Source organism: Schistocerca nitens, chromosome 5, assembly GCF_023898315.1.
Source record: "Schistocerca nitens isolate TAMUIC-IGC-003100 chromosome 5, iqSchNite1.1, whole genome shotgun sequence".
Taxonomy (NCBI): Eukaryota; Metazoa; Arthropoda; class Insecta; order Orthoptera; family Acrididae; genus Schistocerca; species Schistocerca nitens.
The window spans coordinates 451,500,328-451,526,734 of NC_064618.1; the positions used below are offsets into that span (position 1 = coordinate 451,500,328).

General features: G+C 37.6%; 2 protein-coding genes across 2 annotated transcripts in view; one reads left to right on the forward strand and one right to left on the reverse strand.

Moving 5' to 3' along the window:
- The window catches only part of LOC126260522 (uncharacterized), a 78,339-nt gene that overhangs the window by 18,255 nt on the left and 33,677 nt on the right, over positions 1-26,407 (forward strand). The gene's annotated exons all lie outside the window — the stretch shown is intronic.
- Positions 14,144-26,407, reverse strand: part of LOC126259289 (gamma-soluble NSF attachment protein-like) — a 165,510-nt gene continuing 153,246 nt past the window's right edge. The window contains exon 10 of the mRNA XM_049955937.1: positions 14,144-15,804. The gene's annotated coding sequence lies outside the window, so the exon portion shown is untranslated. The remainder of the gene's footprint in view (positions 15,805-26,407) is intronic.

Genomic DNA, 26,407 nt, shown 5'->3' on the forward strand with positions numbered 1-26,407 from the left:
TTATAGACAAAATTTGTATCGAAGTCACCACATGTAACTAATTCTGGTAATTCCTATAAATTGAATCAAGAACCCTTTCTAGCTTGAGCAGAAATGCTCTCAAGTCCAGCGAGTGGCAGAGGGGGAGGGGGAGGGGGAGGGGGAGGGGGGGGGGGAGGGTTTTCACTAGTTTACTGTTTTATTTTATAAGAAATGCTGCATGTTTTCTCGGATTGTACAAGTGCATTCTTGTATTTAACATGTTTATTAAAAGCAGTTTTTCACTGGTTTACTGTTTTATTTAATAAGAAGTGCTTTATGTTGTCTCGAGTCCTTGTTTCCTGAGACTAGTATGACTTCCCCCCCCCCCCCCCCCCCCCAGTTCAGATCCTGGTTACACCCTTGGTTAAGGGACCTATAAACAACAACAATTAGAAGTTTAGTTTCACTAAATTCAACTGCCCCTGAGCAACATTCAAATATCTGTTCAGTGCAGTGCCGTGATATGTCTACGGACTCAAATGGAATACTGTTTTTATATACATGGCCACTCCCCCACCCTGCAAGGAACTCCTTGAAAAACAGCCAGATAATCTGTATCCTGGTAAAGGAAGCCTCTGAATTGTCAAATTATTGAAGCGCTGCTCCGATATATACCTCTACCGTGCGAACCATGTGAGGTATTCAGAGAGTTATACTTTGTGTATATGCAGTAAGTTTGACCAACTGTCAGAGTTGAGTGCAGAGGAGCCACTTGTAGCTTTAGATGTAGGAAACATGCAGTAGTCTTCACAGAAGTTAGAAAGCCTAGGTCAGTTGCGAAGTCTAACAGAAAGAAGAGGGTTCTGCTGCTAGGGAGTAGTGACCTCTTCTCCAGCAGGTTGTAGTGGATCAGTTGGCCAATAAACTGACACCACACCTTATAGTAACTCTAAACTACATTTTTCACATGGTAAATACACTTAGCAACCCAGAAAACATACTGCCCTGTTGGTATGGAGAACAGCAAAGACAGACAGGCCTAATCTGTGTAACAGAAAAATCTGAAGGTGTTTTTTTGCATGCTTTCCGCAAAGAGAGCCTTGTTAGTATTTATAGGCACACATTCACATGTACCTTTATCTGTTTCGCTGTATTTGCACTGAAGCAATCTTATTGTGAAAAAGGAAAAATAAATAATATTTTTAAAAATGTTATATTTTCCTGCTCCCTATTTATTTGTGTACTATGAGGGTTGTACCAAAAGTAAGGTTCCCATATTTTTTACAAATAGAAAACATTGTTTATTGTTACTAATTTATACATCGTGGAAAAGCTTACACTTTTGTCTATTTTTCAACATAGTCTCCATTTTTTTTGACACACTTTTGAAGACGGTGCTCCACCTTTTGTATTCCTAAGTCGAAGAAGTCTCATGCCAACCCGTTGACGAAGCATGTGACCACTGCTCGGACCTCATCATCATTCTTGAAGCATTTGCCATGTAAATGTTCCTTTAGCTTGGGGAAGAGGTGATAATTGCTGGGGGCTAAGTTCAGGCTGTACGGGGGATGGGGCATAATAGTCCACCAAAATTTTTTCAAAAGCTCCTGTGTTTGACAAGTGACATGGGGTCCAGCATTGTTGTGAAAAGCACTACTCCCTCCATCGTCATCCTTTCTGGTGATTCTGGATTGCTCGCCGAGGTTGGGCCAATGTTTCACAATATCTGTCTGAATTTATTTTCGTCCCAGGTTGCATGAAATTGATGAGGAATACCCTGTTCCAATCCCAAAACACAATTGCTGTAACCTTTCCTGCTGACTGCGTTTGTTTGAATTTCTTTGGTTGTGGTGAACCGTAGTGATGCCACTGACAAGATTGTTGTTTTGTTTCAGGGATGTAATAAAACACCCACATTTCGTCTCCCGTGATGATAGAGTCCAACAACTTCTCCTTGTTGCTCCTTGTGTCTGTCAGTCATCATCTGGGGGACCCAGTGAGCACACACTTTGTGATAGCCCTACGTTTCTGTTAAAGTCCTTCCAATTGTGCTGTGGGAAGCTTCAGGAATGCATTTAACAAGTTCACAGACAGTGACCCTCTGATCTTTGAGCAGCTTACTGTTGATCTTCTGGATAATCGCATCTGAAACCAGTGGTCTTCCACTCTGTTCCTCAAATACCCTGCACCATTTGCGGATGTGCTGAATGGACATGCAATCTTCACCATAAACCTCAGTCAGCTGCCGATGAATCTCCATGGGCAGTAACTTCCTTGCATGGAGAAACCGGATTATTGTTCGAACCTCACACTTGGTGGGAGTGGTGATCAACACTTCCATTTCTGACAGCTGCCAAGCAAATACTGAGTGATGTAGCAAATCATGGATGGGTGGGATCGAGAGTGGGGGAACCACTGCGCACAGCACTGTTGTCAGATTTAGCCTATCACCTTCCCTCAAGGCTGTAGCTCATTAGGAACCTTACTTTTGGTACAACCCTTGTACATTTGCTCCCACTAATTGCTGGAAATACGAATTTCCTAATGAATAGTTACAGCAGTCAGTAGTCTAATATCATTTCACCTTCCATATTCTGTGAGGCAAATGATAAATACATTTTCCCTTATTACACACACTCTGTGCAGTGTTGCACTGTGTTTAGCAACTTTAAATCTTCATTGATTTATGTGTACTTTTACATTCCATGAGGAGCGAGGTATAAGTGTTAGTTACATTAATTCTTACAAACTCACATTCATGTCTTTGCTGAATTAACCTCACAGGATATAAGTGTGGCAATCAATAATTATACATATTCATTCTGCTCAATACTGCAACTGTTTTGCATGTAAGGCTTCAGGTCTGAGTCAAGTGGGAGGTACAAACAAAACACAAAGGTATTATAAATCATTTTTAAATAGGGAAAATTTAATTATACATACCATTACAAGTCTTACAGCTAGCTTTCTGATAGCAAAATTGTCTTTATTTGTTCTTTTGTTTTTATACAAGATTAATGGGTGATACCAAGGTCTCTCATTGTCTCTTTTATTTATTTGTCCCAAACAGCAACCCATCTGTGCATGAAGGTAGGTGCAGTTACTGGATGCAGTAGGAGACCGATACTATCATTTGGGGTTGTAATCTCTCCCTCTTAAAATTGTTGTTGTCGCTACTATTTTAGATGGTAACGTCTTTTCCAAAAACATGAGAGAAGTATGATTTACAATCAACTTTTTACTTATCTTGTTTTCTCATGTCTAGGGGTCTGATTCTTGAAGCTGAAATTTTCACATTTTAGGTTCCCATGTTCCAATTGATGTAAATAATTTTGATGAATGCCTGTTCAGATTTTTTAAATATTTATTTACTTCTAATTTTACTATATCACACTGTCTTTTGAATTTTCACTTTAACAAAGCCAAAATTACATTGTTCTTCCAAAATACAAAAACACATCCGATCACATTAGGGGCTTGCCCATTACTACCTCCTCACTCTGTGGTAATAACAACAAGAACAACCCTGCGACTGCAGCATCCACAAACACACAAGCAGCTACACAGAACCCAAACAATACCGTGACTGGCTTCTACCAGTAATACACAACTACAGAGACCTTAGTCTTCTAGACAAAGAATTTAATAAGAAACACAACCCCACAACATACTACTCAAAACTCACTGGGGAACACGCCGAACTGTACGTGGCAAACATTTCGTAGCAGAGTATTGACTGTATTAATCTTGTAATATTTTGGGTTGGTCTTAGCACATTTCTGGATGTCTAGCATGTGGTATAAACTGCATGAACTAGAAGTGGATCTGCTATCGATGTAAATGTGGGCTTGTTGACAACATAACTAAAAGACAATAAAAACATTAGTATCGATAAGTGCACATTTAAAATGAAGGAATGAAGCATCCATTTTTGCCCATTAGTACTAGAGATTTACAGGTTTATTTTGTTACCTGAGTTACGTGGACTTTGCAATCGTAAGTATGGATGATGGTTTTCTTCAACGCTGCTTTTAACATCATCTACATAGTACCATTGACTGCAGAGCAATGGGTGGTGAACGAATGCTACACTGAGGTAGATGGGCATTATTTTTGCAGCTTGCTTCACTGAGAGTTAGCGAATAATTTTTTACCACTCTGCCACACTACTACTACATGAACAGAATTCCAGAGAGTGTATTCCAACAGGATAACACTTGCCTGCAAACCGTTTTGTAATACAAGAAGCTCTAGAGAAAGTCGACGTATTGTCTTGGCTTGCAGCTTCACCAGACCTGTTCCAGTCTAGCACGTGTGGAACATAATCAGGCAACCATTCCAGCATCATCCACAGATAGCATTCACCATTCCTCTATTGACTCACCAAGTCCAATAGGCTGGAATTCCATCCAACAAACTGACATTTGGCATCTGTACAATGCGATGCATGCACGTTTGCATGCTTGCATTCAGCATTCTGGTGGTTACACTGGTTGTTAATATAACAGCATTTCACATTTGTAGTGATTATCTTGAGTTTACATTAATCTGTGATCTTGCAATTTTGATCACTTAAATATTTTACCTAGACAAATGTATTAGCGAAATATGATTATCCTACATTAATTATTTTTTTGGTGTTATGATTTTTCCCATTGGTGTATTTATGGACAATGCTGGGTCTAGTTACACCCTAGATTGCTTCGCCTGTCAGTATTATGCTTCTTTACTTTACAATATTTTCTTTCGTTGGGGGGAATTGTGCTAGATAATGATTCCCTTCATTGTTATCTGTTTGATGATTTTCTCTTCATGTATAATCCTCACATTTCTTGTCTGACATACACAAACCTTCGATAAATGTCATCAAGTCATTAACAATTAATCATATTCTACAGCAAATCTTTTACCTTGCATAAAAAAGTAATCCAATTTATTGGATCATCTAAATATTTAGACCTTGTTAAGTGCCACACTAAGTATTTCTTATAAGTTCCCCAACTATTTCTATCATTCTGTGAATCAAGAAGGTCAAGTGGCAATTTTTCTTTAGTACTAGGAGACCGAACTTCTTTTTAAATTTTTCCTGAAAATTTTTATTATGACATGAATTCTTCAGCATGAGCTGTTCTCCATCTTGCAGCATCACTGTCTAAATAACTTAATGTGACATCAATCATCCCATCTCTTGGGTACAGATTTAGTAAAATTACATGGATATCAATAGTCAGGGAAATTTTTTCCAATAGTGGGCACACAAGGGCACTGAAATTAATCAATGATGCAAACTGAAAATTTGTGTCAGACCGGGACTTGAACCTGGATGCTCTAAATTTGTAGAACAGTTGCCTTAACCACTTTGGCCATCCAGATACACTTCTTGGCTGTCACAAATTCCCAACTTGTCATACATCAATGTGGTGCCCCTGTTCATGTAGAAGTAACTTTTCTATAGGCTTGAACAGCCAAACATGATTCCTCTAGTGCGGATGCACACCAAGTTTAGTTTCCTCTTGAGAGAATACAGCTTGCACTGTGAGTGAGTACATGGACAGGGACACTGTGTTGGTGTATGAAAGTTGGGAATTTGGGTTAGCTGACAAGTGTGTCTCGATGGCCATGGTAGTTAAGGCAACGGTTCTAGAGAAGCGGAACATTCAGGTTTGAGTCCTGGTCTGGTACAAATTTTCAACTTGCATCATTGATTAATTTCAATGCCCTAATGTGGCTGTCATTGAAAAAAATTCCTTGAATATTTAGTAAATACTCTTAAGAAATACATGGGATAAAACTCCCCGTCTGGCTTAAATCTTGGGAACTGTCTGGATAGACTAATTCCACTTCCCAGGTGTAATTCCTTAATCAGCTTGGAGTTCACACTCTATTCTACCTGTTTCCACATTGTAATGACATGTATCTAGAGACAGTTCAGTTTTTTCTTGTACTTTATTATCGACGGGGTCAACTACATGCTCCTCCAAACTAGCAAGTGCAGAGCCTGCAATAGTGGCTAGATCTGAATCTTTGCTTTGTTACAAAGCTTGAGAGCATGCAGTTTCATTATGTATTATATTAAATTCCTGCTCAGTTAATTCTTTCAACTGTTTGTGGTACTCGTTCACAACTTTAAATTGATCTTTAACTTCATTTCACACTAAATTGCAGTTTAAATATTTATTTATTTATCTCCTCTGGAATTGTCAAAAGTTTTACCTGTAACTGTGGTATGCTATTTTGTATTTCTTGCTTTCCCCATGTGCCTCATTGATATGCTATTATAGTGTGGTGTTTGATATTTTATTTAATTCTTTAATACAGTTTCAGTATTCTCTAGTGATGTATTTGTTTGTCCAAGTTTCATGTTTGTTGTTTATATACTATCAGTTATCTGCTTTAGGTCAATACTTAATGTGTGCTAAATGTCCTAAACAGTGCTGGGGCACCCTTGCCCATTTTTCTTGTCTCCACGGGCATACACTGTCTACAATAATGTGTGTTTAACAGTTCTCAGCTTAATACTGTAACAAGGCTAGATAAGCTGCTATAGTACACCAACAAGCTCTGGTTGCAAAATCATTTGCAATCTCCCCACATCATAAACACGAGCAGCAAAAGAAAGAAACTATTAGCAACTAATTAACTCAGCTTTTATACAGCTCACCAGAATCTTGCCGCATGTAGATGCTGACAGGAAACTTGATAAATGTACAGATCATAGGACATCATCGAAAATGGGTGTGTCGTTAATGCTTGTCACCACTGTAGGTTGTCAAACTGCAACTGTGACCTGTGACTGCTGTTATGGTTTGGTTGTGGAATTATTACAGTCAAAGCCCCTGATGTTGTAGTCAATCTTATGACTTGTGGACTAGTTAATTTCTTCTCCATCTTAACCATAGTCTAAGTTTTTAATAACTGTTCATCAGCTACCCAAACGTTTTCAGAATTTTTGATTCACAGTGCGTGAAATTGATTTTGCATTGCATTATAATATTGGCTGTTGATCTTTGCAACTACTGACTACAGATATGAACTCCTGAAAATCTGTGTGTACTCAAAATTCACCAACTCTCCTGAAAATTTCAAATTTTTGTTTACTATTCTTGCTCTTTGTAAATTTTACTCACTACCAGCTTTATTTTTTCTGGGTTCTTTCACAATCACCTTATGTGATGGTCCACTGGTTCTTTACCGTCACATCAGGTGGAAAATTAAAGTCTGATCAGGAGCTAAGACTTCCTATTAATCAATCTAGATTATGTTACTACTTCAGCATACTCACCAACCTCTTCTGATCAAACTTCGTTTCTCAAAGTGCTGCTTAAAGTTAAGAGTACAATTTCAACATTTTTTAAAATAATTAATTGTACCGTATATTGTACTCAAGCTTACAACAACCACTAAATACAAAAGTACTTCTTCATTCAGAACATCACAATTATAATTATGTAACTAAGCCCAAAAACAGTCAATTTTATTTAACACATTCCAATTTAGTAAATGTATAACAAGTTTTCTCCTGTCCCTGTGTCATCACAGTCATTGCCACAGCCGCTCTTCCTCTATGTGAGTATTATTCAAATGTTTTATGTTTTTTGTGTTATACTTTGACATGTTCCACACCCACGAGAACCATCTCATTTTTTGGGTCTATTGAATGAAAACTGAATCTAATCTAATCTATGGCTCACATTGTGTCTCCACCCGACAACATGGAGTAAACCACCTGAAAAGCTTGAACAGTGTACATGGGACAAAGTCCAGGCTTGCAGAAATGCTGCATCCATCCATTTCATAGTACAAGCGCATTAATAAAATGTACATACAAACAGTGGATATCTAATTCATTATAAAAATAACCTTTCTATAGTGGCTATATCATTTCTCAGTTCAAAATATCCTTGTGCAACACATCACCCACCAAAGTGATAAGTTCATCTGCTCCGGTATTAGTGTATCACACACCTGCCCGGGCAGCTGCTACTCATCCCTCCCACATTCCTAGCCAGCATACCTGCTGCCTGCCTCTTAAGCCACTAGCTATCCATCCCCAGTCCCTTTTCCTGCTTGCCAACATGTGTGTGAGTGGTCCCCTGTTTTGAGCAGTTGGAACTTTCTTTCAAAATTTCATTCCGTAGACTACAACAGAACTTTTGTTAGGATAGTAAAAAATTAACAATATCATGACTGCACGTACTATAACTTACATGAATGAGAATTATGTTGTTTACTGCGAATATCACTTAGTGAGCATATGTAGTGACAAAAATGTCTATACATCAAGTATCTTAACAGACCTTCCATGATAGTTGATTACTAAGACTAGTTGAGCATACTTGGAGGTCCAAGGCATTGTGGTTAAGTGGTCACAGTGTTGGACTGTAAAGCAGATGAACAATGTTCAAATTCCTTGTGCCAATTTTTTTATTTATTTTTTCAAACAAAAGTATCAACTGTCCTTCCGGTCATTGAAATGTTTGTTCTCTTTCTGCAGTCTTTGCAACTGTCATACTATATATTGGTTATAGAATATGAGTCATGTGGTAAGAATACATTACTTTGCAAGTAAATGTGATGAACAGTGAGAACTGGTGAGATACCATACAGGCATCTCACAGAAATGAAAACAACAAATAAATGGGTGTGAACTATGTTACAACAAAGGGATTCAACAGTCAAAGCTATCAAAACACAATGCCACTCCAAAAACATTAAAAACATTTTTTTTGATAGAGCACAGGGAAAACTGTGTGATTGTGAAACTGTTATGTTGATTTGTTGCAGTTTATGTGACAGACTATTATATTTTCATCATTTCTTTGAGACTGATCACAATTACATTCATATGAACACCTACACCGGGCAAGGAGGCGTATCTCACTCACTCATCAGGCATACAAGTTCGGTGTGTTGATAAGAGATTCCTATCATGTGACACGCATACTGTCACTAATGCCATACCAGATGTGTTTTCTGGTGGAGGATTCGGTTGACTTGTCTCCTTGTCATCAAACATTGGCAGTTTTTCTTCCTTATATCTCCCCGTTGCAAATGGACATTACACCACAACACAGACACAAATTAGAATACAAAGAACAGACCCATCAGTGACTGGACAGACAGTTCATAATTCTGCAACAAAAAAAAAAGACATGATGCAACTTTGATTCAGGCTCATTTGCTCTGTGGTCCATCTCCGTCACCCCTTAACCATGACGCTGTGGCTCTTCATCGGTTCTCGGTGTTGTACTTCTTGAGCGTGGACTGTTCACTGTTTCTATTTTGCTTTTTTTTGTTTCAGAGTTGAGTACATCATCTTCCTGTTTTCATGCCTGATCAGTGCTCAGTTTTTGATGGGCTGTCCACTGGGTGCTCTTACTGCTAAATCTGAGGAGGATGCAGTAGGGAGTTTCCCTCATGAGAATGATAAGGGCCTAAAGCACATAACGGTCAATTGCAAGATTGTAACATTTATTCATGCTCCTGAAATCTGTTGATCTTACGGTGAGTCAGGTGTATCTGTGCTGTAGGTCCACATTGTATATACAAAAATTCATGAAATGCTGTATCACTGGTTTCTCTGATATTCACTTAAATGTGGGATCGACGGTGCTGTGCTTTAGGCCATTATGGATCGCAGTGCCCCATTTGTACTCTACTCAAGTGAGCATGTTGCTAGACATTACTACTAGAGTTTAATAATTTCCACAAATGCCACTTTACGTTTGGAGTTGGTTTTTACTGTGTGCCAACCGGCTTTCACGTACAGCGTAAACATGAACTATGTTGAATCTATTTTAAATGCTAACTGAAAAGTAAAGCTGTGAGGATGGGTTATGAGTCGTGCTTGGCTAGTACAGTTTGTGGTGCACTTGCCCATGAAAGGCGAAGGTTCCAAGTTTGAGTCTCTGTGCGACACACAGTTTTAATCTGCCAGGAAGTTTCATATCAGTGCACACTCCACTGCAGAGTGAAAATCTCACTCCGGGAACAGGAAAGTAAATTAGCAGGAAAAGTTAGCTGCAAAGAAACTAGCGCCTCCCTTTGACTGAGCAAGTGACAAAATCAAATAAGCGTGACTATAAGCGAACATTTAACAAGTAAGTGTACAGTTAGCACAAGTTATTGCATTGATGCAGCGTAAGAACATCTGGGAGTAAATTTGTGAACTAATACATCCGTAAGGGATCTTGTGCTATATGTTTGGATGTAGCTGTATTGCGTTGATGTACTGGTGGATATTGTGTGGTATGACTCCTGTGGTAGTATAATTGGTATAATGTCAACTTTATCCTGATGCCACATGTCCTTGACTTCCTCAGCCAGTTGGATGTATTTTTCAATTTTTTCTCCTGTTTTCTTCTGTATATTTGTTGTATTGGGTATGGATATTTCGATTAGTTGTGTTAATTTCTTCTTTTTATTGGTGAGTATGATGTCAGGTTTGTTATGTGGTGTTGTTTTATGTGTTATAATGGATCTGTTCCAGTATAATTTGTATTCATCATTCTCCAGTACATTTTGTGGTGCATACTTGTATGTGGGAACGTGTTGTTTTATTAGTTTATGTTGTATGGCACGTTGTTGATGTATCATTTTTGCTACATTGTCATGTCTTCTGGGGTATTCTGTATTTGCTAGTATTGTACATCCACTTGTGATGTGATCTACTGTTTCTATTTGTTGTTTACAAAGTCGGCATTTATCCGTTGTGGTATTGGGATCTTTAATACTATGCTTGCTGTAATATCTGGTGTTTATTGTTTGATCCTGTATTGCAATCATGAATCCTTCCGTCTCACTGTATATATTGCCTTTTCTTAGCCATGTGTTGGATGCGTCTTGATCGATGTGTGGCTGTGTTAGATGATACGGGTGCTTGCCATGTAGTGTTTTCTTTTTCCAATTTACTTTCTTCGTATCTGTTGATGTTATGTTATCTATAGGGTTGTAGAAGTGGTTATGAAATTGCAATGGTGCAGCCGATGCATTTATATGAGTGATTGCTTTGTGTATTTTGCTAGTTTCTGCCGATTCTATAAAGAATTTTCGTAAATTGTCTACCTGTCCATAATGTAGGTTTTTTATGTCGATAAATCCCCTTCCTCTTTCCTTTCTGCTTAATGTGAATCTTTCTGTTGCTGAATGTATGTGATGTATTCTATATTTGTGGCATTGTGATCGTGTAAGTGTATTGAGTGCTTCTAGGTCTGTGTTACTCCATTTCACTACTCCAAATGAGTAGGTCAATATTGGTATAGCATAAGTATTTGTAGCTTTTGTCTTGTTTCTTGCTGTCGATTCTGTTTTCGGTATTTTTGTTGGTCTTTGTCTATATTTTTCTTTTAGTTCTTCTTTAATATTTGTATATCTATTCCTATTTTTTGTCTGTATCCTAGATATTTATAGGCATCTGTTTTTTCCATCGCTTCTATGCAGTCGCTGTGGTTATCCAATATGTAATCTTCTTGTTTAGTGTGTTTTCCCTTGACTATGCTATTTTTCTTACATTTGTCTGTTCCAAAAGCCATATTTATATCATTGCTGAATACTTCTGTTATCTTTAGTAATTGGCTGAGTTGTTGATTTGTTGCTGGCAGTAGTTTTAGATCATCCATGTATAGCAAATGTGTGATTTTGTGTGGGTACGTTCCAGTAATATTGTATCCATAATTTGTATTATTTAGCATGTTGGATAGTGGGTTCAGAGCAAGGCAGAACCAGAAAGGACTTATGAGTCTCCTTGGTATATTCCACGCTTAATCTGTATTGGCTGTGATGTGATATTATTTGAATTTGTTTGGATATTAAGTGTGGTTTTACAATTTTTCATTACTATGTTTAGGAACTGTATTAATTTAGGATCTACTTTGTATATTTCCAATATTTGTAGTAACCATGAGTGGGGTACACTATCAAAAGCTTTTTGGTAATCAATGTATGCGTAGTGCAGCGACCTTTGTTTAGTTTTAGCTTGATATGTCACCTCTGTATCTATTATCACTTGCTCTCTACAGCCTCGTGCTCCTTTGCAGCAGCCTATTTGTTCTTCATTTATAATTTTGTTCTGTGTTGTATGTGTCATTAATTTCTGTGTAATGACTGAAGTTAATATTTTGTATATTGTTGGTAGGCATGTTATGGGGCAATATTTTGCTGGGTTTGCTGTGTCTGCTTGATCTTTAGGTTTCAGATAAGTTATTCCTTGTGTAAGTGTATCAGGGACTGTGTATGGGTCTGCAATGTAATTGTTAAATAATTTACTTAGATGTGAATGTGTTGAGGTGAACTTCTTTAGCCAGAAATTTGCTATTTTATCATTTCCATGGGCTTTCCAATTGTGCGTAGAATTAATTGCTTGGGTGACTTCATGTTGCAAAATTATCACTTCAGGCATTTGTGGTATCATCTTGTATGTGTCTGTTTCTGCTTGTATCCACCGTGCATGCCTGTTATGTTGTACTGGGTTTGACCATATGTTGCTCCGGAAGTGTTCCATGTCTGTTATGTTTGGTGGATTGTCTATTTTAATGTGTGAGTTATCTATTGTCTGGTAAAATTTCTTTTGGTTTGTGTTGAATGTTTGATTTTGTTTCCTTCTATTTTCACTTTTTTTGTGTTTGGCCAATGCTTGTAATTTCTGCTTCTTTTCATCTAATTGCTCTATCACTTCTTGTTGTGAGATTTTACCTAACCTTTTTCGTTTTTTTTTTTTTTTTCGTCATCTCATTTCTTATAAATTGTGTTAGCTGTCCGATGTCTTTTCTCAGTTTTTCTATTCTGATCTGTAGCCTGTGTTGCCATGCTGGTTTTGTGGGTTTCTTCTGTGTGTTGGTTGGTTCTGATCTCTGCCTAGTGTGTATACTTAGTGTAGTGAGTGCTCCTATATAAACCAGTAGTTGTAACTCTTCTTCCATAGTTGTGTTTTCATTTATTTTGTTGTGTATGATTGTGTAGATAGTTTTTATTGTTGTTTCGACTTGTGGGTTATTTGGCGGTCTATGCAAGAATGGTCTAATGTCTGTATTTGTGTCTCTGTATTCTATATATATCAGCTGAAATTCTTCTTCTATATCTAACATGTGTGTCACTTCATGTTCTATTTGTGCTTGTTCTGGGGCTGTCTTAAGATTTCGTTTTCCTGTGATTGTTTAATTGATGCATGTTGTTCTTTGTTTGTTTGCTCTGGGATGTTTGAGTCCATTACTGTATTTTCTTCTTCTTCTGATTGCACATTATTTTGTTCCAGTATTTGTTGTACTTGTTTGATGTTTTCTAATTCTGACTGGGGTATCCTATTATTTTTGATTATTACACGGATCTGATCAGCTAGTTGTTGTTCTGTTAAAAATTTTAATTCTGGGTATCTGGTAATAAATGTTGTGTATACTTGTGATCTGTATCCAGTTGTGTTGGTTCCTAGGTTTGTTGCTTGGTAATAAGAGAACATGAGGTGTCGGTTAACTTCATCTGACCATCTCATCCTCTGTCTTTGTTTTCCTTCTAGAGTGGTTGCAAGGAGCATGTTCTGCAAAATACCTCTATTTGGATTTAAATCATTTTCCGTGTGGCTAGCAGTGTCGTTACCATTGTGGACGGACATAGGGTTCAAGCGTCGTCCCCGACCATGACAGCGCTTGTCCGAGGCTTCATTAGTTCTGTCCTGAACCAACTAATCACATTAAAAGGGGGGTTAGCCCTATTAGTGGTTTGTTCTTTTCGTCGCCTTTTACGACTGGCAGAACATACCGAAGGCCTATTCTTTTCCCGAGCCTCCACGGGGTTTATTATTATTATTATTATTATTATTATTATTATTATTATTGTTATTATTCCTGTTGTAGTTGTTATTGGCAGTGACTGTAGTTGTATAAACTATTACACAGCAGAAAATATTTCACTCTCTCATATTTTACTGAATCTAAAAATTTGGGAACACCCAGAATGTATACTCACGAGCCACAACTCTCTCTGGAACATATGTAATCTTCTTCTAGCAAACCTTAAAATTTCCCTGTATCAAAACAGGCCAATAGTTACAAAAAACAAAAATAATTTCTATTTTTAAGTGTAATATAATTGATATGGTAAAGCTCAAGAGATATGTATTGTACAATACAGATTTGTGCAAATGTGAAATGTTTTCATGGGATTACAGGAACTCAAATGAAAATGCCACATATTATTTTATAATGCATGTAATAATGTACATATAAGTTTTCCACTGTTACAATAAGTAAATAGCAACAATTTACAACATATAACAATGTATTATAATAATTAACATGGGCCTCTTTCAAATTTAGCATCTGTAAAATGCTCCATTTCTCACAATCAGAAATCATACAAACAAGCATCAGTAATGCACTGCCGAGCTGAAGGGATCTGATTACCCTTCCTTATTTACAAGAGAAAAAGAAAAGATGCAACAGCAAATAATACATAAACCAAGTTTTCTTGGTGACTGCCTTTCAAAATGTCTGCCTTATCACTATTCCAAAATGTGCTGACGCTGTATTTTGGACATAGCATACATATTAGTATACTGAAGGTTGACAAAACACTTAGCTATTATAATGATGCTCTAGTTAAGAGCTAAAAGTTTTACATAAGCAACATTTTATTTTGCTGAAGTAAAGTTGCAGTTAACTGTGCTTTTGAGTAAATTTATGAGATACTCAGAGAGTGTATTTCCACTGCAGGTTTACTTTCTCTTTGTAGACCAAAGATATGGACAAGAGAATATTTATCATTTAAAAGTCTAAATTTAAAGGGTGATAAAATGGAACTGCACTGTTCAAAGAAAATTAGCCATTAAGGCATTAATAGATAATGTGGAATGCTTTTGAACAGGTAATAAATAGCTTCAGTAATTTTTTAATGTGCAAGCAAACTTCTCATAACTTCCAGTCACAGAGAAAAAAGTCTAACAAAAACACTCATGCTTCCTTAACACCTAATAGGAAAGTTTTTTCCCATAAGACTGTTAAAATAGGAGAACAAGAAGCTTTTTGTGAGGACAGAGATGTCAAAACTTATTGCTACAGACAATCTAAAACCATTAATTAACTACTCTTTTCACACAAAGAGTCAAGTGAAGTTTTTGAGTATTGCCTATATGTTCAGTTACACATTTGAGTAAATGATTTCCACATACAGAGAAGGAAGGTAAAAAATGTGACCAATACATCTGAGATTATATATATCTGATAGAATCATTACTGAAGCTCACAACTCCTTGATGTGGACTGCTGAAGAAATTTAACTCAATCCCAACTCACAGATAAAAAATTGACCTTATCAAATAATCTGCTACTATCTTTGGCATGTCAGCACTTCTTGGAAAATTTGAGTAGAAAAAATATTACTTCTAAAAAATGAACAATTCATAAGAACAAACTGAAGCACCATAGCAATATTGTTATTATGTCAGTTTTTTAAAATTTCCTCTGAATTCTATTAAACCTAAAATTTATTTGCTAATAATAGCAACCTGCATTTAAAATAATGTAAGAATTATTTACAAAGTAAATCATTCTATAATTAAAAATGCACTGATTAACACTTCAGCAGTCCTTCACTTTATTCAATCAGCAAATATAATTGAAAACAATTTATATATTACTTTAACATTATTTTCAGTCATTGCACATTTTAAGACCATTTACACTATGTTCTTAAACACCAGGAAGATTCTGGTATCATAAGTCACTGTTACTATTTTATCCTCTTTTTTTCCTTAACTCATCTCTTCCACTTTCTGCACAATATGAATAAATGCAAATATGTTCTCTCTGCCAAACAGCAGTATTCTGCATGGACTTGTTAGTCTTGCATCTGAAACTGAACAAAGAAAGCTGCAATTAATAATTTCACAAATTACCTATGTTACATTCACAGATGAACACAGTGCTGGTATCAGGATTAGGATCTCAATATGTTTGTAATTTATTAACTGATAAATTACAAGATAAAATAGTGTTAGAGCTATGGAACATTCATTACTCAGATACTAGAAATCTTTTATTACACTAAAATTACTTTTTATTGCTTCTGTATGATAACATTAAGTAATGTTACATTTTAAACTTCAGCAGGCTTGACAAGTCTCTTAGTCTTTGCATAGCTTCTGCAATACACATGCATTTGAGGTTTCTTATTGTAGTCAGGTGTTGGTCTCCCTCTACAATTTTTACCCCTCACACTTACTTCCGTAACAAAATTGATTATTCTTTCATGATCACAATGTGTTCTACGAACCAATCCCTCCTTTTACCCAAGTTATGCCATTCATTTCTCTTCTCTTTAATTTAATTTGGAACCGCATTAGTTGACTCTTCCATCTTCAGAATTCTCCTATAGCACCACATTACAAAAGCTTCTATTCTCTTTTTCTCTGAACTATTAAACATCCATGCTTCACTTCCACATAAGGCTACACTCCAGAAAAATACCTTCAGGAAAGAAAATACTTCCTAGTACTTAAATCCATAGTAAATAACAACTTTTTTTAGAAATGCTTTCCTTGATATTGCTAGTCTGCATTTAATACCCTCAACTTTAGGCACTGTGAGTTATTTTACTGCCCAAATAACAAAACTCCTTTATTTTCAGTGTCTCATTTCCTATTCAGCTGATTTAATTTGATTACATGCCATTATCCTTGTTTTACTTTTGTTGTTGTTCATCTTATAACCTCTTTTCAAGACACTATTTACTGCCTTCAATTGCTCTTCCAAATTCTCCACTTTCTGGCAGAATTACTAGGTCACTGAGAGACCTCAAAGTTTTAATTTCTTGTCCATAAACTTCAATTCCCTTTCCAAATTTCTCCTCTTTTTTCCTTCATAGCTAGCTCAGTGCACAGATTAAACAACATCTGGGATAGGCTACAACACTGTGTTATTCTTTCCAACTATGGCTTATCTTTCATCTTTTTCATCTCCCATTATTGCAGTCTGGTTTCTGTACAAGTCATGGAAACCTTATGCTTCCCATGTTTTATTCCTGCTATCTTCGTACTTTCACAGAGAATATTCCAGTCAACATTGTCAAAAGCTCTCTCTGAATCTACAAATGCAATAAACATATGGTTGTCTTTGGTCAACCGATCTTCCATGGTAAATTGTAGGGGCAGTATTGTCTTGTGTGTTGCTACATTTTTTCAGAACCCAGAACTCTAGTGTTAGTCAATGATTTCTATTGGAACCCTGTCTGCTTATTTGAAACTCAGGTCCCTTCGCTACTTTGTCTTTCTAAAGTTATGAATTTGTTTTCTACCATATTCCTTTCCCCCATTGCAGTCAACTAGTTTCTAACGCTTTGAAACTTTCAACACACTCTGGTCCTTTTAATTTATCCAGTCTCCATCTCCTTAATTTCCTACCTCTCTGCAGTTTCTTCTGTTTTAATCTGTGGATTCATATCTACTCATAGAAACATTTTGCAGTTTAAAATCTGGTTTCAAAATCTAATCAATGTAGTCTATCTGAAAACTTTCGGTGTCTCCAGGTCTCTGGCACATACACAGCTTTCTTGCATGACTCAAACCAAGTGTTAGCAATGATTAAATTTTACTTTTAAATTTCTACCAGACCCCTCCCCCTTTCATTTCTTTACCTGAGTCCATGTTCTAGTATTTTTTCTTCTCTTTCTATGGCCTACTGTCTAATTCCAGTCTCTCAATCACAGTTAAATTTTTGACTCATATAACTGTATGAATAATTTACTTCATTTCATCATACTTACTTTCAGAATCTGGACAAGCTGGCATACAAAGAAGTATACTGCAGTGGGTGTCGACTTTGTAGCTATATTGACTATGATAATGCGTTCAGTATTCTCGGAAGTTTATTGACATTACTATACTCATATTCACTGTTAGATCTAGTACTGCCTTACTCCTATTTGATTTTTTGATTTTGTATTGATAACCTATACTCACCTGTCCAGATATATAGTTCTCTCTGCCACCATACTTCACTAACTCCGACTATATCTAACTTCAGCCTAAATAAACTACGCTTGGGTCAAAAGTACGCATCAAGCCTTCTAATACCTACAGTAGAATTTTACCATTTTCCCAGTGCATAGGTCATCATATCCTCAGTTCTATTCTGGAACCTCCTGGCAGTCAGGTGCTTACAGCTGGAGAAAATGTGGCACATCACTTTTGTACATTTTTGATGTATAATTTTGACTGAGTATTACATGAAAGTAAATCTATTTAAAAGTTAGGTCCTGGAACTGGCAGCTATAAGCTTCCAATATATTCCTTTATTTCCATGACTTCAGTTGTGTGTTATCTCTAGATTGTCGAAAAAGATAGTAGAGGAAAGCAGTAAAGGTACACAGGTCAAATGGAGTAGAAGTTTGTATTGGGTGCTTTTATTCCATCAAGGAACTATTTGCAAACTTTTACCATACTACCTGTACTTTGTCTTCTGTATTCCCTTCTAGTGTATTCAAGCATTTTTATTGGTGTTTAGATGTCATGTTACTCACCTTAGATAACTTGGATTAGTTTTTATTTTCTGTAGTTTTTCTTTAATTGGGTAGTGTTTTTTCAAACCTATCTACCTGTCAAACACTCTTCCAATATAATTATGACTTCCTTAGTGCCATCCCCCCCCCCCCCCCCCTGTAAACTGATTGAGAACATCAACACAGCTGCTCTACCATCAGATCTTGGCCTTATCAAAAATGGGTACTCAATAGGCAAGTATTCAGAGCTATCTGATTTCAGAGGCTGGCTTATGAAAATGTCTTAAAATCAGTAAAGGTAGTGACCACCTTGGCCGATTCACAGAAACTTGTTCATTAGTAAAATGACAAGCAATAGAGCAGCACTGCTTTTCCCTTGATAAACATTTTTTCAGAATTACTCTCAGATCATTACAGTATTTACTTTTCGAATTTGTTGAAAAATAAACAAGTCCTAATTTAATGTAATTGGCAAAAATTATACTGTCAAAAATTGATTATTTCAGTATTCCTAATTAGTTGTTCCATCTCATAATTTGTAATCCTTCCTACTTTCTTCAGTACGCACTCTGTACTCTTACCCCAAGCCCATGTACCCTTACCCCACACCATGGCATAAGACTATGCAAAATTATTTTTTAGCAAAATGTTTATTACTCCTCTAATAATAATTGGATGACAATGATACTTTTACACAATGTTGCCAAGATGTCAAACTTGATGCTGCATGTCTAACTGATCTGATATTGCTGCAAAGATTTGAAAAAAAATTATCAAAACAAAAAATGCGTTCTTTTACCCCACATGCCCTATTACTCTTCTGAAATTATCCATCCTACCTCCTGAATTAAGGAATTTAACATTCCACACTATTGCCCGTAGAAAGCCAGATGTGCTTTTCCTTCCAAGTTTGTCCCTGCCCAAAGATCTGAATTAGGAACTATTTTACTTCATCGAAGAGGAAGCAACCACCAACACCACCATCATAATCAAAAATCCATACAGTTAGTTTTACATCCTCAGGAAATATAATGGCTGTACTTTCCTCTTGCTTTCAGCCAATTTCAATACCAACATGCAAGGCCATGTTAACTAATGTTATAAGGCCAGATCAGGTCATCATCCAGACTGTTGCTCCTGAAACTACCAGAAGGATTGCTGCTCCTTTTCAAAACACATCTGTTACAGTGACTTCTCCTCAGAGAGCCCTTTGATGTGGTTGGACCTACAATATGGCTATTTACATCAGATGATGCACTCAAGCAAGCCTACTATGAGGGTGGTTTGAAAAGTTCTCAGAACAGAATAGTAAAAAAGTACTTACGTCACTGAAACTTTTTTATTTTTCAATGTAGTCTCCTTGTCAGTTAATGCACTTGGTCCAACGATGTTCCGTGCCTTGATCCCATCTCAAAAATGGCTTTCCTCCAGGCCTGCAAAATAGTTGTCAACTCTGGCTATGAATTCTTCGTTTGAAGTGAATCTTCGTTCACCAAGAAAATTTTTTAGTTTTGGGAAGAGATGGAAGTCTGATGGAACCATATCAGGTGAATAAGGTGGGTACGGCAACAATTCATTAGTTTGCGTAATTAATAATGTCCATTCTCTTGTGTTTTTGATCTAGCGTCAAGTCACAGCACCCATCTTGCAGAAATTTTTTCCATTTTTAATTCTTCTGTTAAAATGTGATATACCCTTTCAGACGACATCTGGCAAGCGTGAGCAATTTCACACTTTCAATCGGTAATCCTCCATGACCATTTTGTGCACTTTTGCAATTATTTCTGGCTGACCAGTGCGTGGGTCATCATCTAAGCTCTCCTGACCAAATTTAAATTCATTTGTCCACTTGGCAACAGTTGAATATGAAGGAGCAAGTCCCCCAGTGCATTCTGGAAATCAGCTAGAATGTCCTTTACTTTCATAACTTTCTTTATGAAGTACTTAATCAGTGCTTGAATCTCAATTTTTTCCATCTCCCAAATCACTACGCGGGAACAACAACAGAGCCACGTCACTGCCACAGCTCTCTTCCAAGAGCACTGATGTGGCATGCGTTTAGAGGCAATAGTCCAATGAATATCACATGAGCAACTCATTTTGCTGACCTCTCGTGGCAATTCCGAGAACTTTTCAAACTACCCTCGTACTTCAAGTACCACAGTTTGTTGAAAGGACGTAAGAACAATCATGCAAATATTTTCCCCCACCAGATACTACATCACCTGTGAATTGACTTCATAAGTGGACCTAGGATGGTTACTGGCAATTATTATTTACGGCCACCAAAATTTAAAATTATCTATGGACTTACAACAATTTTTACTGCAAGATGACAAGATGCTTAATGTCTGCTGCAATATGAGTTCAGGAACACCTGTGTAAATTATTTAGATCTAACCATAGATCAGTGACCATGTCATACTTTCATGATTTATAGCAAACCTACCACCACAGGTATGGTAATACTAGCTAATTCTCAACATCCAGTGTCCCATAAACATGCTGCTTTTCGTTCAATCACAAATTGCCTCATATCCATCTCCATGATAGAAGACAACTTCCTAATGGAATTAAATGCAATCAAACAAAGAGCATCAAACAATCACTATCCTCCTACCTTAGTGGACTCCATAATGTACAAAAAGCAGAAACAACAGATGTATTCTTTTCTTTACCCTGTCCTTGGACCACCACCTCAAAAATGCAATAAATGGCGCACAATCCATACTTCGGAAAAGTCTCAATGGAAAGCTTAAATCTAGGAACATAAAACCATAATTTTATGTGCACCACACTGCTGGACGCGGCAAATTCTATGTGGGTCAGTCTGGCGGGACAAAATGTACCTGCTTGAAGAACACCACAGAACTTGGAAACTTAGAAAAGGAGACACTACTTTTCCAAATACCTGGTTACAGGAGGCCATAGTTACACTGCGAAACGTGAAGCATTACATCACATCCATAAGGGAAAAAAGATGAATGATCTTGAAATAATGAAAATTAATCAACACATTTCCATTAACCCAAGCTTAGCACTGAATGACCAGACACAGTTCCCTTACTCGCCGCTTCTAACTGCAGATACTACTCATAATTCCATTCCGGCCATGTTGTAAAATGCATTTCCTTTATTTCAGTTAATATAATTTCTCTCCTAACTTTGCATAATCACAGCTGCTTCACTCACAAGCTTAATATCACTATTATATTTTGTCTGTTTCTAGTTTAGGACCTATTAAGGACAGGATTATTTTGTTCAGCCACATCTTTGGACTATGTCACCCAAGTTTATTGTTCAATTATTTCCTTCTATGTACAATTGTTGTTCATTAGTTAATGTCATCATCATCATCATCATCATCATCATCATCATCATAATTTAAGACTGATTATGCCTTTCAGAGTCCAGTCTGGAGCAAAGCCCACTTACAAAATTCCTCCATGGTCCCCTATTCAGTGCTAACATTGGTGCCTCTTCTGATGTTAAGCCTATTACTTCAAAATCATTCTTAACCGAATCCAGGTACCTTCTCCTTTGTCTACCCCGACTCCTCCTACCCTCTACTGCTGAACCCATGAGTCTCTTGGGTAACCTTGCTTCTCCCATGCGTGTATCATGATCCCACCATCTAAGCCTGTTCGCCCTGCCTGCTACGTCTATAGAGTTCATTCCCAGTTTTTCTTTGATTTCCTCATTGTGCACATCCTCCTGCCATTGTTCCCATCTACTAGTACCTGCAATCATCCCAGATACTTTCATATCCGTAACCTCAACCTTATTGATAAGGTAACCTGAATCCACCCAGCTTTCGCTCCCATACAACAAAGTTGGTCGAAAGATTGAACAGTGCACAGATAACTTAGTCTTGGTACTGACTTCATTCTTGCAGAAAAGAGTAGATCGTAGCTGAGCGCTCACTGCATTAGCTTTTCTATACCTCGCTTCCAGTTCTTTCACTATGTTGCCATCCTAAGTACTTGAAACTGTCTACCTGTTCTAACTTTGTTCCTCCTATTTGGCACTCAATCCGTTTATATTTCTTTCCCACTGACATTACTTTCGTTTTGGAGATGATAATCTTCATACCATAGTCCTTACATTTCTGATCTAGCTATGAAATATTACTTTGCAAACTTTCAATCAAATCTGCCATCACAACTAAGTCATCCGCATATGCGAGACTGCTTATTTTGTGTTCACATATCTTAATCTCACCCAGCCAGTCTATTGTTTTCAACATATGATCCATAAATAATATGAACAAAAGTGGAGAATGGTTGCAGCCTTGTCTTACCCCTGAAACTACTCTGAACTATGAACTCAATTTACTGTCAACTCTAACTGCTGCCTGACTATCTACGTAAAGACCTTTAATTAATTGCAAAAGTTTGCCTCCTATTCCATAATCTCATAGAACAGCAATAACTTCCTCCTAGGAACCCGGTCATATGCCTTTTCTAGATCTATAAAGCATAGATACAATTCCCTGTTCCACTTGTAACACTTCTCCATTATTTGCCGTAAGCTAAAGATCTGGTCCTGGCAACCTCTAAGAGGCCTAAACCCACTCTGATTTTCATCCAATTTGTCCTCAACTAATACTCGCACTTTCCTTTCAACAATACCTGAGAAGATTTTACTCATAACGCAGATTAAAGAGATACCTCTGTAGTTGTTACAATCTTTTCTGTTTCCATATTTAAAGATTGGTGTGATTACTGCTTTCGTCCAGTCTGATGGAACCTGTCCCGACTCCCACGCCATTTCAATTATCCTGTGTAGCCATTTCAGACCTGATATCCCACTGTATTTGATGAGTTCCGACTTAATTTCATTCACCCCAGCCGCTTTATTGCACTGCAATCTATTGACCATTTTCTCCACTTTCTCAAATGTGATCCTATTTGCATCATCATTCCTATACCATTGTACATCAAAATCTAAAACATTACTGATCATATTTTCACCTACATTGAGCAACTCTTCAAAATATTCCCTCCATCTGCCCAAGGAATCCACAGGATTCACCAGCAGTTTTCCTGACCTGTCCAAAACACTTGTCATTTCCTTCTTACCTCCCTTTTGAAGACTGCTAATTACACTCCAGAATGGTTTTCCAGTAGCTTGACCCAAAGTCTCCAACCTGTTTCCAAAGTCTTCCCAAGATTTCTTCTTGGATGCTGCAATTATCTGTTTGGCTTTGTTTCTTTCTTCACCATAACTTTCTCTGTCTACCTGAGTTCTAGTATGTAGCCATTTTTGATACACCTTCTTTTTCCTTTTACAGGCTGCCTTGACTGTGTCATTCCACCCAGCTGTTTGCCTCATCCTACCTTTACACACTACTGATCCAAGACATTCTTTAGCCACTTCTAGTACTGTGTCCCTGTACCTTGTCCATTCCTTTTCCAATGACTGTAATTGACTACATTCAACTAACTGGTACCTTTCTGAGATCACTGTTATGTACCTGTGCCTGATTTCCTTATCCTGAAGTTTCTCCACTCTTATCCTCCTACATATGGACCTGACCTCCTGCACTTTTGACCTCACAATACCAATTTCACTGCAGATTAAGTAGTGATCAGTGTCATCATAGAATCCCCTGAATACACGTGTGTCCATCACAGCCTTCCTGAATTCCTGATCTGTTATTATATAATGACAGATCTGGTTCCCCTGCCTTCCCAAGTACACCGGTAAATGTTCTTATGTTTCAAAAAGAAGTTTGTGATTACTAAGCCCATACTGGCACAGAAATCCAAGAGATGCTTCCCGTTCCTGTTGGCCTCCATATCCTCTCCAAATTTACCCATAACCTTTTCATACCCTTCTGTTCAATTTCCAAACCTGGCATTAAAATCACCCATGAGCAGAACACTGTTCTTGTCCTTTACTCTAACATCTACATCACTGAGTGCATCATAAAAACTATCCATCTTATCTTGATCTGTCCCTTCACAATGCGAATATACTGACACAACCCTAATTTTCTTGCTAGACACTGTCAAATCTATCCAGATCAGTCGTTCGTTTACATACCTTATTGCAACTACGCTGGGTTCCATTTCTTTCCTGATGTAAAGCCCTACACCCCATTGTGCTATTCCTGCTTTGACTCTTGACAGGTAGACCTTGTATTCTCCCACTTCTTCTTCTTTCTCACCCCTTACCCGAATGTCACTAACAGCTAAAACGTCCAACCCCATCTTACTTGCAACCTCTGCCAGCTCTAACTTCTTCCCAGAGTAGCCCCCATTGATATTAATAGCTTCCCATCTCGTTACCATTCGTTTGCCGAGTCATATCTTAGGAGTCCCTGGTTTGTCAATTAGAGGTGGGACTCCGTCACCTCCAAAGGTTCGAGGCATTTTGCTCTGATTGTTGCCAGCATCATATTTAAAGTACCAGGGAAGCAGGTTGCTAGCCTTACTTGCCCCAGGTCCCACTAAGTTTTATCCCTAACGGTTGAGGGACTAACCGATGGATTTGGTAGTCTTTGCCTTCTGAGCACAAAGGTGACCATGACTCAGAATATGTCCGAGATGCCCAGCCTTATTCCAAAGTAACTGGTATCCCGACTGTCAGGACCACTTACTTGGCCACTCATAAGTTGCCCGTGGTTCATGAACTAGGACATGACAACAGCAACCCACACCATAAACATTAGTTGATGTGTCAAAGTTAAATAATCTTACATCACAGTTACATTGAAATAATCCCTTTGTTTTAGTTCTAATTATAGCATTAATACTTTTCTACTCTGTAGATGCACTAGTTTAAAATCTTTCGATCCAATGAAACTTCACTACACCACCTATCTTTGTATCTGATGATGGTGTAACAGCTGAAAATCGATTTGGGTAACAAAAAATAAATATTGAACAATATTACACCAGTGTTGTGTGTGTTTCATTCATATGACACTCAGTTTGGTAATAATGTAAACAGGGCAGATTAGTTTGTGGTTTCTTGTTGGCAACAAAGAAATAAAGTTTTCCTCAGCCTTTGTTACGCTATTTGTATATGACCATCACAGCAAATAAGCAATGGACAAAATCAGAGGCTGCCAATGATGTAGGCCACAGCAATGATTTAAAATTTGTACCAGCACTAAGACTCAAACCCAGGTCATCTGCTTACTAGGTGTATCTGTTATCCAATATACTATACAGGCATTACAGATACCACAGCTGCACAGAATACCCTGTTTCAAATCCTGGTGCTTGTACAAATTTTAAATCAATGCTTTGGCTTGCAACATTATCACAGATAAAGGTGAACAATGTAGGAAAAGACAGACTGCTACGTACCATAAGAAGACACATCAAGTTGCAGACAGGCACGATTAAAAGACACTCACATATAGCTTTCGGCCACAACCTTCAACAGTAAAGAGAGATACACACACAGCATTCACAAGCACACACAGAAGCAAGCACACCTCATGCACACACGAACACCAACTCCAGTACCTTGGGCCGAAATGCAGTATCAGGTGGAATGCAAGCAGCAAACTGGAGAGGGTGGGTAATAGTAAAAAGGGTAAAAAGGGGTGCAAGGGTAAAAAGGGGTGCAAGGGTAAAAAAGGGGTGCAAGGGTAAAAAAGGGGTGCAAGGGTAAAAAAGGGGTGCAAGGGTAAAAAAGGGGTGCAAGGGTAAAAAAGGGGTGCAAGGGTAAAAAAGGGGTGCAAGGGTAAAAAAGGGGTGCAAGGGTAAAAAAGGGGTGCAAGGGTAAAAAAGGGGTGCAAGGGTAAAAAGGGGTGTAAGGGTAAAAAGGGGTGTAAGGTCAGGGTAAGTGTAAGGGTAAGGAGGATAGTAATGTATAGATGGGGAGAGAGATGAATGCTGTCTGGCAGAGTGTGCAGGTACTAGACTGCCAACAGATGCAGCGTCATGAGGTTTTCGGACAGGGATGTGGGAAAAAAAGGAACAAAAAAGGAGAGAAGCTGGGAAAG